Source organism: Procambarus clarkii, chromosome 25, assembly GCF_040958095.1.
Source record: "Procambarus clarkii isolate CNS0578487 chromosome 25, FALCON_Pclarkii_2.0, whole genome shotgun sequence".
In the NCBI taxonomy this organism is placed as follows: domain Eukaryota; kingdom Metazoa; phylum Arthropoda; class Malacostraca; order Decapoda; family Cambaridae; genus Procambarus; species Procambarus clarkii.
In genome coordinates, this window is record NC_091174.1 from 23,666,827 (window position 1) to 23,679,108 (window position 12,282).

The following is a 12,282-nucleotide window of genomic DNA, read 5'->3' on the forward strand; positions in this document are numbered from 1 at the left end:
AAGATATTTCGTCCCCTGTCTCATGAGGATATTGCTCTTAATATTTGAATCCATGGTAAACTCCCTCAAAATTAAGCCCATGTCATAAGACATATTATGGGCAATTAGAACTAAACTCTCCAGAGCATTCTTGTGGCGGAGGTTGCAGTAATTACATAGAGCTCCAATATAATTGAGCTTTTCCCTAAGGTGATCATGATGTTGAACCTTGAAATTGGAGGGGGTAAATACCCGCTCACAAAACTGGCAGTGAGTCTGTCTCCTAAAATGGATCATATCCTCAAGAGACATGTCTATTTCATAATGGTGGAGGGTGGATCTGATAATTTCCCATTTGGTAGCAACTCGCTGCATGAAATGAGTAACACTGTCCCCCCCAAAATAAGTAAATTTATCAACGACAGTGTGGTTCCTATCGACAATTATATAGCTGTATGCTATAGGTCTATGTATGGCTGTAACAGAACCTAGACAATCCTCAGTGCTTAGGACACACTCGAAATCAAAATAGCCCACATGGGAAGGGGCGTAACCTTTCCCAGTATTTTTAAAATGGAGTGTGTCCCCAGGCTGAGGGTAAATAATTTTCTGAGTGATGTCGCAGGAAGATGAGTGATTTGTTAGCTCAGACGAATTTTGATATTCTGAGAGACAGTTTCTACAGAAGACTGTCTTTCGTTTGTGGCTGCGAGTAAAGTTCCGTAGGAACTTATCGAACTCTTTAATCAACGCCACATGAGATTCCCCCAATAAAAATAAAGGAACTATGACCGAGTACTGTCTGCTACCACGACGACAAAGAGAGACGTGATAGACGCCATCTGTATGTTTGTGTATTGAATACAAAAAAATGGATAGTTTATTTCTATTCTCCAATTTAGAGATATCCTCCCAAGACAGAGGGAAGGATAAATTGTCGTATTTGACCATTTTCCTAATCCTAGAGTGAGACTCTACAAGTCTCCCTATACGTCTCCACTTCCACCCTTGTTGTGACGCCAGAAAAGCAGCAATGCACTGAATAATGCATGTTTTATTGTTACCAGCTGGGTTTGGGTTGAAGACCTCATGCCGTCCCCTTAGAAATGGGGGATAAGGGACATAATCCCCCAAAACTGACCTTACACTTGCATTACAGATGACGATTTTGAGGAAATCGACATTATATAATATGAAACCACTCCCCTCTGTTTCTGAAAGGAGATCTTCCAGTCGTGTAATCATATAAGCCACCCAGCTATCAATAAGATTACCCACATCCTCAAGAGTTACCAGTCTAGCGGGTGTTGTTATGAAGTGTTCTCTAAAGTCATCATCTTCCGTGAGTCGTTGTTTCAAAAGTGTTACCTTTACTTCGAGGAGGATTTTTAATGATGAAGTAAAATTGCCATGTCCCCCAAGAGAATTCATGTAATTCTCTATTTCAGATATGTAATAGTCCCTAAAGTTGCTTAGGAGTCCTATAGGGTCTGTGGCGAAGGCTGAGAGGATGGAATATTCCAGCCTAGTAAAGAGATTCCCCAGAGCCCCCACCCTATTAATTAAGTGGGGAGTGTCTATAGCATCCTCCTCAACTGTGGAATTTTCATCACTATTTAGGGCATTAAGTCTATTGATGACAGGGGGTCTAAGACCACTAGAGCCCGGCTGAGAGATGTCGCCCCTATCACCACCACCATCGACATCACCATCATCACCATCATCATCCTCACTCATCGCTTCCTCTCCCCCCTCCCCTCCACCTAAGGGGTTATTGTCACGCTGTGCTTTGTCATGTTCCTCCCCTACCTGCCTCTGAATCGCTCCTGGAATGGAATAATAAATAATAATAATAATAATAATAATAATAATAATAATAATAATAAAAAGGCAACACCCACTCACTAAACCCCATGACATAAGTTCTCAAAAAAAGATTCTTAAGAGAAATAAAGGTGGAGGGTTTTTTCACTCACCACGGGGGCATGTTTGTAGATGTTCAGAGGTCAAGTCCTCACACACAGAGGTCCCACAATTATCACAAGGGAAAGTGTGGTGAGGTCTCAAGGTTGTATTTCCACACAAAAAGCACAAGAAGCCATCCTCTCTGGAAGGGAGGGTGGGCTGGCGACGTTTACCTAATGAAGGAAATAGTGTATAATTTATATACACTCTCTCTCCCACACTCGCGGAGAAGGGGAAAACCCATCTTAATATTTTTCATTTGAATTAAATAAATAAATAAATCTCACACCCCAGTTGCATATTGTCCTGGGGACCATTCAGGCTTGTTCGCAAATAAATAAATATATAAAATACGGTCATACCTCCAGCACAGGTTCTCCTGTGTTCACCACTAGACTGTACACATACAGTTTCTCCGCAGAAGAAACATGTGTAACACCTATGAACGAAGAGATGTGATGAGCCCCATCCACAAATTCTACAAATATCACCAACTCGAGACATAACAATCACGCTTACCTAGAATAAATAAATAAATAAATAAATAAATAAATATATATATATATATATATATATATATATATATATATATATATATATATATATATATATATATATCCCCCAGCACTCAAATCAGTCCACTTCTCATTCCTGCTCCTACTTATCTATATAAATATATATATATATATAATATATTTATATTTATTTATATATATATATATATATATATATATATATATATATATATATATATATATATATATATATATATATATATATATCCCCCAGCACTCAAATCAGTCCACTTCTCATTCCTGCTCCTACTTATCTATATAAATATATATATATATATATATATATATATATATAATATATTTATATTTATTTATATATATATATATATATATATATATATATATATATATATATATATTTCATTGAATATGACCGCATATTCTGTATTTATTATTTTCTGGTTTAGGGCTTCTATCCCTCTAACTATTTTCTTAGCATCAGGGCTTAATTGGAATAGGAGTTCTCCAAAACTCATTTTCGTACTTTTAAGGTGAAGAAAAGAAGTGATTTACTATAGAGTGTATTACACTTATTTGTATAATTTGCACGACGTTTCGAACCTCCATGGTTCATTCTCAAGTGAACAGATCTTACAATACTAGTTGATTTTATACCCGCATTAGGTCAGGTGATAATACAATGAAGGTGAAAAACATGAGGGTATACATAAGGGATAAACATAGGGGCTGCAGAAGACTTATTGGCCCATACGAGGCATCTCCTATCTAAACACAAAGATTAATCCAGTGTAATTGGCCTGTTATGTTGGACATTGTCTTCTGTGTTGGCATCGATATGTTCTTGTCTTGTCCTTACTCTCATGGTGGGTAGAGTACTCTACCCACCATGGGTAGAGTACTCTACCCACCATGAGAGTAAGGACAAGACAAGAACATATCGATGCCAACACAGAAGACAATGTCCAACATAACAGGCCAATTCCTTACTCTACCCATGGTGGGTAGAGTACTCTACCCATGGTGGGTAGAGTACTCTACCCACCATGAGAGTAAGGACAAGACAAGAACATATCGATGCCAACACAGAAGACAATGTCCAACATAACAGGCCAATTACACTGGATTAATCTTTGTGTTTAGATAGGAGATGCCTCGTATGGGCCAATAAGCCTTCTGCAGCCCCTATGTTTATCCCTAATGTATCCCCCCATGTTTTTCACCTTCATTGTATTATCACCTGACCTAATGCGGGTATAAAATCAACTAGTATTGTAAGATCTGTTCACTTGAGAATGAACCATGGAGGTTCGAAACGTCGTGCAAATTATACAAATAAGTGTAATACACTCTATAGTAAATCACTTCTTTTCTTCACCTTAAAAGTACGAAAATGAGTTTTGGAGAACTCCTATTCCAATTAAGCCCTGATGCTAAGAAAATAGTTAGAGGGATAGAAGCCCTAAACCAGAAAATAATAAATACAGAATATGCAGTCATATTCAATGAAACATGTTTGAAAGAAAACCTGCTGCCAGTATACACCAATATATATATATATATATATATATATATATATATATATATATATATATATATATATATATATATATATATATATATATATATAACCCTTATATGAAATAGATACTAATTTACTTACATCTCGGTCTAGACGGGGAGGAGAGTGGACGGTTTGGTCACAATTCAATAATACATGATGTGGGGGAGGTGTAGCGTCCTTTTATTGACTCGGAAACGTGGGGGGCAACGTTGCCACATACAACACCTCTCAGTCCTTTTTGTAAGAGAAGGGTTAGGCCTGCTGTAGAAAACTTTTTTTTTTTTTTCTCTCGTCTGGAGGTCATCACTAGGGGACTTCTACTTAAAAAAAAAACATCAGGAGGACTGGCTATGTCCTGAGGGAGACACATTCCTTGCTGGGTGAATACACTCACACACACACACACACACACACTCACACACTCTCACACACACACACACACACACACACACACACACACCCACTCGCTATCACACTCTCTTTCCCACTCCCATATATATATATATATATATATATATATATATATATATATATATATATATATATATATATATATATATATATATATATATATATATAATATGAATATATAAGCGACCGCCCCATAGGTAATTGAACCATTTATGGGGAAAATATGGAGGAGTGTATGTCTGTCACAGACGAGCAACTTAATATTTTCCACCACCCAGCAAGAATATTTGTAGCTGGATTCAGCAATTCTGGGAAAACGACTCTAGTGGGGAATTTATGTGTTAAATACCACGGAAAATTCTCAAAAATTTTAGTGTCATCTGCAAATAATACAGAACAGCCTCTTTCAAACATTCCCTCTCTGCGAAACAAGGTTACTGTCTCCCAGGACCTGATTAACCCACTAGAGTATAAAGATCCTTTTTCAAATGAGTCAGTTTTGTATATAATTGATGACTTATACCTGGAAGCCATACAGAGTCCAATTATAGCCAATATCTTCACAAGAGGGAGACACGGTAATATTTCCGTAATTCTAATTAGTCAAAATTTGTTTCCCCAGGGGAAATATGCCAGGACAATAACTCTGAATTGTAGTCATTATATATTAATGAAGCAGAGAGACATAAGCCAACTTGAAATTTTAAGTGGACAGTTATATGGGCGAAAAACTACTAGTAGTTTCGTTGAAATATACCGTCGGGCAATATACCAGAACAAGTATGGTTACTTATTGGTCGATCTGACGGTTCCTGAGGCATTACAACTACGAACGAGCATCACCAACGAAGACCACTGTGAAATTGTGTATCAAATGTAATCAACAACGACAACAAAAAAATGTCTCTAACGACACAGAAACGAACAATTCTCACCAGCATCTATAATGACATTTCTAGCCCAGGTGGTTTCACAGGGTCAATTCAAAAATTGTATAAGGCTGCCAGACTTAAAGACCCCAACATTAGTGTTGCAGATGTGAAGGAATTTCTCCATGGGGAGCGATCTTACACATTACATAGAGGAAATTTAGTTAGGTTCCCCCGACGGAAAATATTAGCCCCTAAACCTCGTACCATAATTGCCTGTGACCTAGGGGACTTTTGTAGTTTACAAAAATACAATAATGGTGTTAAATATATTTTAATTTGTGTCGATGTTTATTCCCGCCTAATGCAGACTCAAACTTTAAAAACAAAAAATTCGAGTGAAGTGTTAGTCGCTCTGAAGAAGATATTAGAGGAAACGCCTCAGTTTCTCGGTGTAAGGCGGATATTCACTGACCGAGGTAGAGAATTTTACAACAAGTCAGTTCAAAATTATTTTAATAAGAAAAATATTAAATTATATAGTGTATTTTCGGAAATGAAATCTAGCATAGTGGAGCGAGCCATCAGAACTTTAAAACATAAACTGTATCATTATATGACTCAAGCTAATTCATTAAAATACATCCACATCCTCCCTAAAGTTGTGGACGTGTACAACCACACTTTCCACAGGATGCTAAAAAATACTCCTCATGCCATTCATAAGTTGCAAAATATTGAAGATATACGAAGACAGTTTAAGGTTATGTATTTAAACAATGACTCCTCCATAACTGCCATCACTCCACGGTTGCACCTTGGACAGCATGTGCGATTGGCAAAGCGCAGGAATATATTTCACAAAGGCTTTTGGCACCAAAATACAGAAGAAATATTTGTAGTGTCACATATTGACAGAACACATCCAATCCCGACATATAAAATCAAAGATTTAAACAACGAGTCGATCAGTGGCATGTTTTATGAGCGGGAATTGATTCCAACATCCCTTCCAGACTATTTTCCTGTAACGGTATTACAGTCTAGGAAAACATCGAAAGGACACAGAGAATATTTCGTCAAGTGGAGAGGGTACCCAGATTCTGCCAATAGCTGGATTAAAGCTCAAGACATCGTCAAATTTAACAAAAAATGACTGTTCAAGAGGACTCTCTCGTAGAGAAACATCATCAGTTGTTATTTTTATTAAACAATTTATCACCCAAGAAGCGGAATAAACTAATCAAGGCTTTAAAACGGCAGGAAATTGAATCAATTTGTGAAATTTTTGCCAATTTTCTGAAACGAAACATCCCAGTTCAACCTCAGATAATTAATGGCTTACAGAGATATCCCCCTCCCCACTCAGCTCGTTGTCGCCGTGTGGGGGCTTAGTGGGCGGCTGCCAGAGTGTGATGCTCCTTGGGACAGTCCTCTGTCCTTTTCTAGCCTTGTGCTCCTGCTGCCGTCCTCTCCAATTCTGCTGGGCATCTTTTCCTTTTCCTTCTGTTTCGTTTTTCTCCCCCCTCTTCTCCTATCTGCTTGCCGTTTCCTGCCGACCTTTTGCTCGTTCTGGTTCTTCCCTTGGACTTTTTCTATTTTGACGCCCGGGTGCTTGAGGAGGCATACTCTTGCACCCGTAGAACTGCAGTACCCGACGTCGAGAGCGAGGGGAACCTTTTATTGTCAATCCCCACTTCGTCACTGAACCCGATCTCGACGGACTGTCGGTTTCTTAAGGTGGCGTTTGTGGGGCGTATACTCACGACGCACCCCTAGGAGGCCCCGACAAGATCGGCGATAGCTTCTTGTTGGGTGTCCTGCCTCTAATTGTGGCTCCATGGTGGGTGTGGGGGCACATTCGTGAATGAATTCTTCTTTTCGTCAAGATGATAACCCCTGTTTCGGCTTCTTCTGGTTTACCTTCTCAGGCTCGTGGGGTGGGCGACCAAGCCCCCGAGTCGGTCCGTATTGGAAGACCGGGCTCTGTAGCCTCCGCTGCATTGGGCCCCGACCTTGCTCCTCCTTTGGCCTCTCTGACTCCTTCCCCTGGCTCCCCTCCCTCTGTGGTTGGGTCGAGCCCCAAGCCCCCAGTGGTGACTACCTCGTCCCCTGGCGCGGCTCCTTCTCTAGTTGTAACTACTGCGCCTTTTAACCCCTCTCTCTCTGGGGGTTCTCACCGCCGTCCTCGTCACGGCCGCCCTCGCTCGATTCCTTCCAGTTCTGCTACCTATCAAGCCTTGTTTGGTCCCGCTTCGTGGGCCAAATATTTTGATCTCCTCCCTCTTGATTCTGCGCCTCCTGACGATTTCTCCCTCCATCGACATCTCATTGATTCCGTGGATGCCTCCATTACTTTCAACCCCACTCGTCTCGGTACACGTGTCGTTGCTGCTCCTTCTCAGGATGCTGCTTCCCGCTTGGCTGCCTTATCCTGCCTTGGCGAGACCCCCGTTCGGGTCTCGAAGAACGCTCAGTTGAATGCCAGTGTTGGCACTATTTTGCTCCCGCCCCATGTTGCGACCGGTGTTCGGGACCTGCGCGACTGCCACGACGATATTCGACATTTCCTCGCTGCCCAGGGCCATTCTATTCTCCAGGTGGACACGTTTACTCGTCCCCCTCGTGGTAGTCGCCGTCAGCCCCTCCGGGTTGTGAAGATTACCTTTGATGGTAGGACCCTTCCACCCTCTGTCATTCTTGCTGGTGCCAGGTGCTCTGTCCAGGAGTACATTCCTTCTCCTCGGCTCTGCAACAAGTGCTGGAGGTTTGGGCATGGTGCCCTCCGCTGCTCCGGGACTGTCTCTCTCTGTCCTTTGTGCGGTGGTGAAGGTCACTCTAAGTCTGAGTGTGCTTCTCCCCAGGCTCGTTGCCTCAACTGCGGTGAGGCCCATCCTACCTTCTCCCGTGCGTGTGTCCATTACAAGCTTGAGGCAGCCGTCCTCAACTTGAAGCACCGGGAGCGTTTATCTTTTCCTGAGGCGAGGCGCCAGGTTCGCCGGCTCCCGCCTTATGCTAATATCTCTTATGCTCGTGTGTTGCGCTCTTCCTCTCCTCGTCCTTCCCGCCTTCCTCAGACTCACAACCGTTTCCGGGCCTTGGACCCTGATGCGCCCACTGCCCCCTCCTCTGTCCCTTTGGGTTCTCTCCCGAAGGATCCTCCTCCTGGTCCTCTGTCTGGGGTTCCCCTTCCTTCTACCCGGTCTGTCGTGTCTTCTGTGTCTTCTTCCTCGTCCCCCTCCGATCCTCCTTCCCGTCCTCTTCCTCCATCTATCGGCTCTCCCCACCGCCTGTCGGTGCGGGCGGATGTCCATCGCTCTCCTAACGGCCGTCGTGTGTGCTCTCGTTCGGCTTCTCCTGTTGAGACACTGGAATCCGTTGCCCGGTACGTAGTTGCTGGGACACCGGTCTCTTTAAGTCAGAAGCGTAAGCCTGGCTCCTCTCCTTCCTCTTCCCCGGCGGGTAAGAAGGCTTCGCTTTCTTCCTCAGCTCCTCCTTCTGGCTCTGTTGCTCCTTCCCCTCCCGTTTCAGTGCTTGCGCCCGCTGTTCCTGCTATGGAGGTTTCTTTGGCCCCTGCTTCCCTTTCGGTTGCTGCTCTTGCTGGGGTGCGCTCCCCTCTTTCTACTCCCCCTCTTCCTGCTGCTGTCCTTGACTGCTCCTCTCCGTTGTCTCCTCCTCTTCCTCCTCCTCCTCCTCCTCCTCCTCCGGACCCTGCCCGCCCACCTCTGATCTGTTCTCCCGTTTCCTTCCCTCCGTCTTTGCTCAGTTTACCCATGCCCCCTAACCCTGACTTTGCTGACCCTGATCCCGACCCTGATATTCTTTAACGTGCTCTGTTGCTCTTTCGCCTTTGTTTCTTCCTTGTTCTCTGTTTTTGTCCTTTCTCTTCTCGTCGTTGTCCATTCTTCAATGGAACGTTCGAGGTTATTACGCCAATTTCCTCGAACTCCAACTTCTGATTTCGCGGTTTTCGCCCCTTTGTGTCTGTCTCCAGGAGCCAATGCTTGGTGCTCGTCCTGGTCGTTTTCGTGGCTATTCCTTTCTCTCCCCCCCCCCCCCAGCCATTGCTGGGGCTTCTAATTCTTCTGTTCTCTTGATTCGGGCTGATGTTCCCTTTGTTCCTTTACTTTTTCCTTCGCCTCTCCATTGTTCTGCTGCTCGTATCTTTGTGGGGAAATGGTACACAGTTTGTTCCATTTATCTCCCCCCGAGTGTCCCGCTCTCTCTTCCTGATTTGAAACACCTCCTAGACTCCTTGCCGGAGCCTGTGCTCCTGCTGGGTGACTTCAATTGTCGTCATTCTCTTTGGGGTGACGTTCTGACGAATACCCGGGGTCGCCTCCTTGAGCCGTTTCTCCTCTCTTCTTCCCTGTTTCTTCTGAATTCTGGTGAGCCCACTCATTTGGACTCTCGGACTCGCACCCTTTCTTGTCTTGATCTTTCTCTCTGCTCTTCTTCTCTTTACTTAGATTTCACGTGGCAGGTTCTTGATGACCTCCATGGAAGTGATCATTTCCCCATCCTTGTTTCCTTTTTCTCTTTTCGCCCTTCCCTCTCTTTCCCTAGGTGGCAGTTTGCTAAGGCAGACTGGACCCTATTTTCCCTCAGTGCTACTCTCTCTGACCTCTCCCTTCTGCCCCTCTCTCGCGCTCTCCTCCTTTTTCATGACACTGTCTTCAACGCTGCCCTCCGCTCTATTCCTCGCTCTTCCTCTCGGGGTCCACGGAAGTGCGTTCCCTGGTGGAATGCGGACTGTGCTCGGGCTGTCCGCTGTAAGCGTGCAGCCTGGAAGAGGCACCGCCGTAGGCAGACGACCGATTCTTTTCTTTTCTTTCGGAAAGCGAGTGCGGTGGCCCGTAGGGCCATCCGTACGGCTAAACGTGAATGTTGGGCATCTTATGTCTCAACAATTACGTCCGAAACCCCTCTGGCCCAGATCTGGAAGCGTATCCGCAAGATAGCGGGTAAGTTCGTTCCCGATGTTTCACCGGTCCTTCACCTCCATGATACTCTTGTGGCGGACCCGTTGCAGGTCGCTTCCGAACTGGGTTCCCACTTTTCTTCTGTTAGCTCTGGTCTTCATCTTCCCCAATCTTTCCTTCTTCGTAAACCTGTCCTTGAGTCTCGTCCTTTAGATTTCTGCACTCATCTTCAGCTTCCCTATAATGATCCCTTCTCTCTCTCTGAACTTCGTTCTGCCCTGGCCCTCTGCGGTTCTACGGCGGCGGGCTCCGATGGTATTCATTATGAGATGCTTCGCCATCTCCCTCCGAGCACGTCTCAGTATTTACTGAGTCTGTATAATCCGATCTGGGAGTCGTCGTCAGTCCCTGAGGACTGGCTCGATGCCGATGTCCTCCCTGTTCGCAAACCGGGGTCTCTGGGTACTTCCCCTAAGGACTTTCGCCCTATTGCTCTCACAAGTTGTGTCTGCAAACTCTTTGAACGTATGGTTAACGTTCGTCTGATGTGGTTCCTGGAACACCATCACCTCCTCTCCCCTTCTCAATTTGGTTTCCGCAAGTGCCGCAGCACGACAGATGTCCTGGTGAACTTGGAGGTCTATATTCGTACTGCTTTTGCTGCGAAGACCTCCGTTGTTGCCGTCCTTTTTGACCTAGAAAAGGCTTACGACACCACTTGGCGTTATCATATATGTTCCCTCTTTTGAGGGAACATAATATGGGGCGGTCGCTTATATATTCATATTATATATATATATATATATATATATATATATATATATATATATATATATATATATATATATATATATGGGAGTGGGAAAGAGTGTGTGTGTGTGTGTGTGTGTGTGTGTGTACTCACCTATATACTCACCTATATGTGCTTGCAGGATCGAGCATTGACTCTTGGATCCCGCCTTTCTAGCTATCGGTTGTTTACAGCAATGACTCCTGTCCCATTTCCCTATCATACCTAGTTTTAAAAGTATGAATAGTATTTGCTTCCACAACCTGTTCCCCAAGTGCATTCCATTTTTCTACTACTCTCACGCTAAAAGAAAACTTCCTAACATCTCTGTGACTCATCTGAGTTTCCAGTTTCCACCCATGTCCCCTCGTTCTGTTATTATTATGTGTGTGTGTGTTATGTGTGTGTGTGTGTGTGTGTGTGTGTGTGTGTGTGTGTGTGTGTGTGTGTGTGTGTGTGTGTGTGTGTGTGTGTGTGTGTGTGTGAGAGTGTGTGAGTGTGTGTGTGTGTGTGTGAGTGTATTCACCCAGCAAGGAATGTGTCTCCCTCAGGACATAGCCAGTCCTCCTGATGTTTTTTTTGAAGTAGAAGTCCCCTAGTGATGACCTCCAGACGAGAGAAAAAAAAAAAAAAGTTTTCTACAGCAGGCCTAACCCTTCTCTTACAAAAAGGACTGAGAGGTGTTGTATGTGGCAACGTTGCCCCCCACGTTTCCGAGTCAATAAAAGGACGCTACACCTCCCCCACATCATGTATTATTGAATTGTGACCAAACCGTCCACTCTCCTCCCCGTCTAGACCGAGATGTAAGTAAATTAGTATCTATTTCATATAAGGGTTATATATATATATATATATATATATATATATATATATATATATATATATATATATATATATATATATATATATATATATATATATATATATATATATATAAGGGTTATATATATATATATATATATATATATATATATATATATATATATATAAATAAATTTAAATATATTATATATATATATATATATATATATATATATATATATATATATATATATATATATATATATTTATTTATTTATTCTAGGTAAGCATGATTGTTATGTCTCGAGTTGGTGATATTTGTAGAATTTGTGGATGGGGCTCATCACATCTCTTCGTTCATAGGTGTTACACATGTTTCTTCTGCGGAGAAACTGTATGTGTACAGTCTAGTGGTGAACATAGGAGAACCTGTGCTGGAGGTATG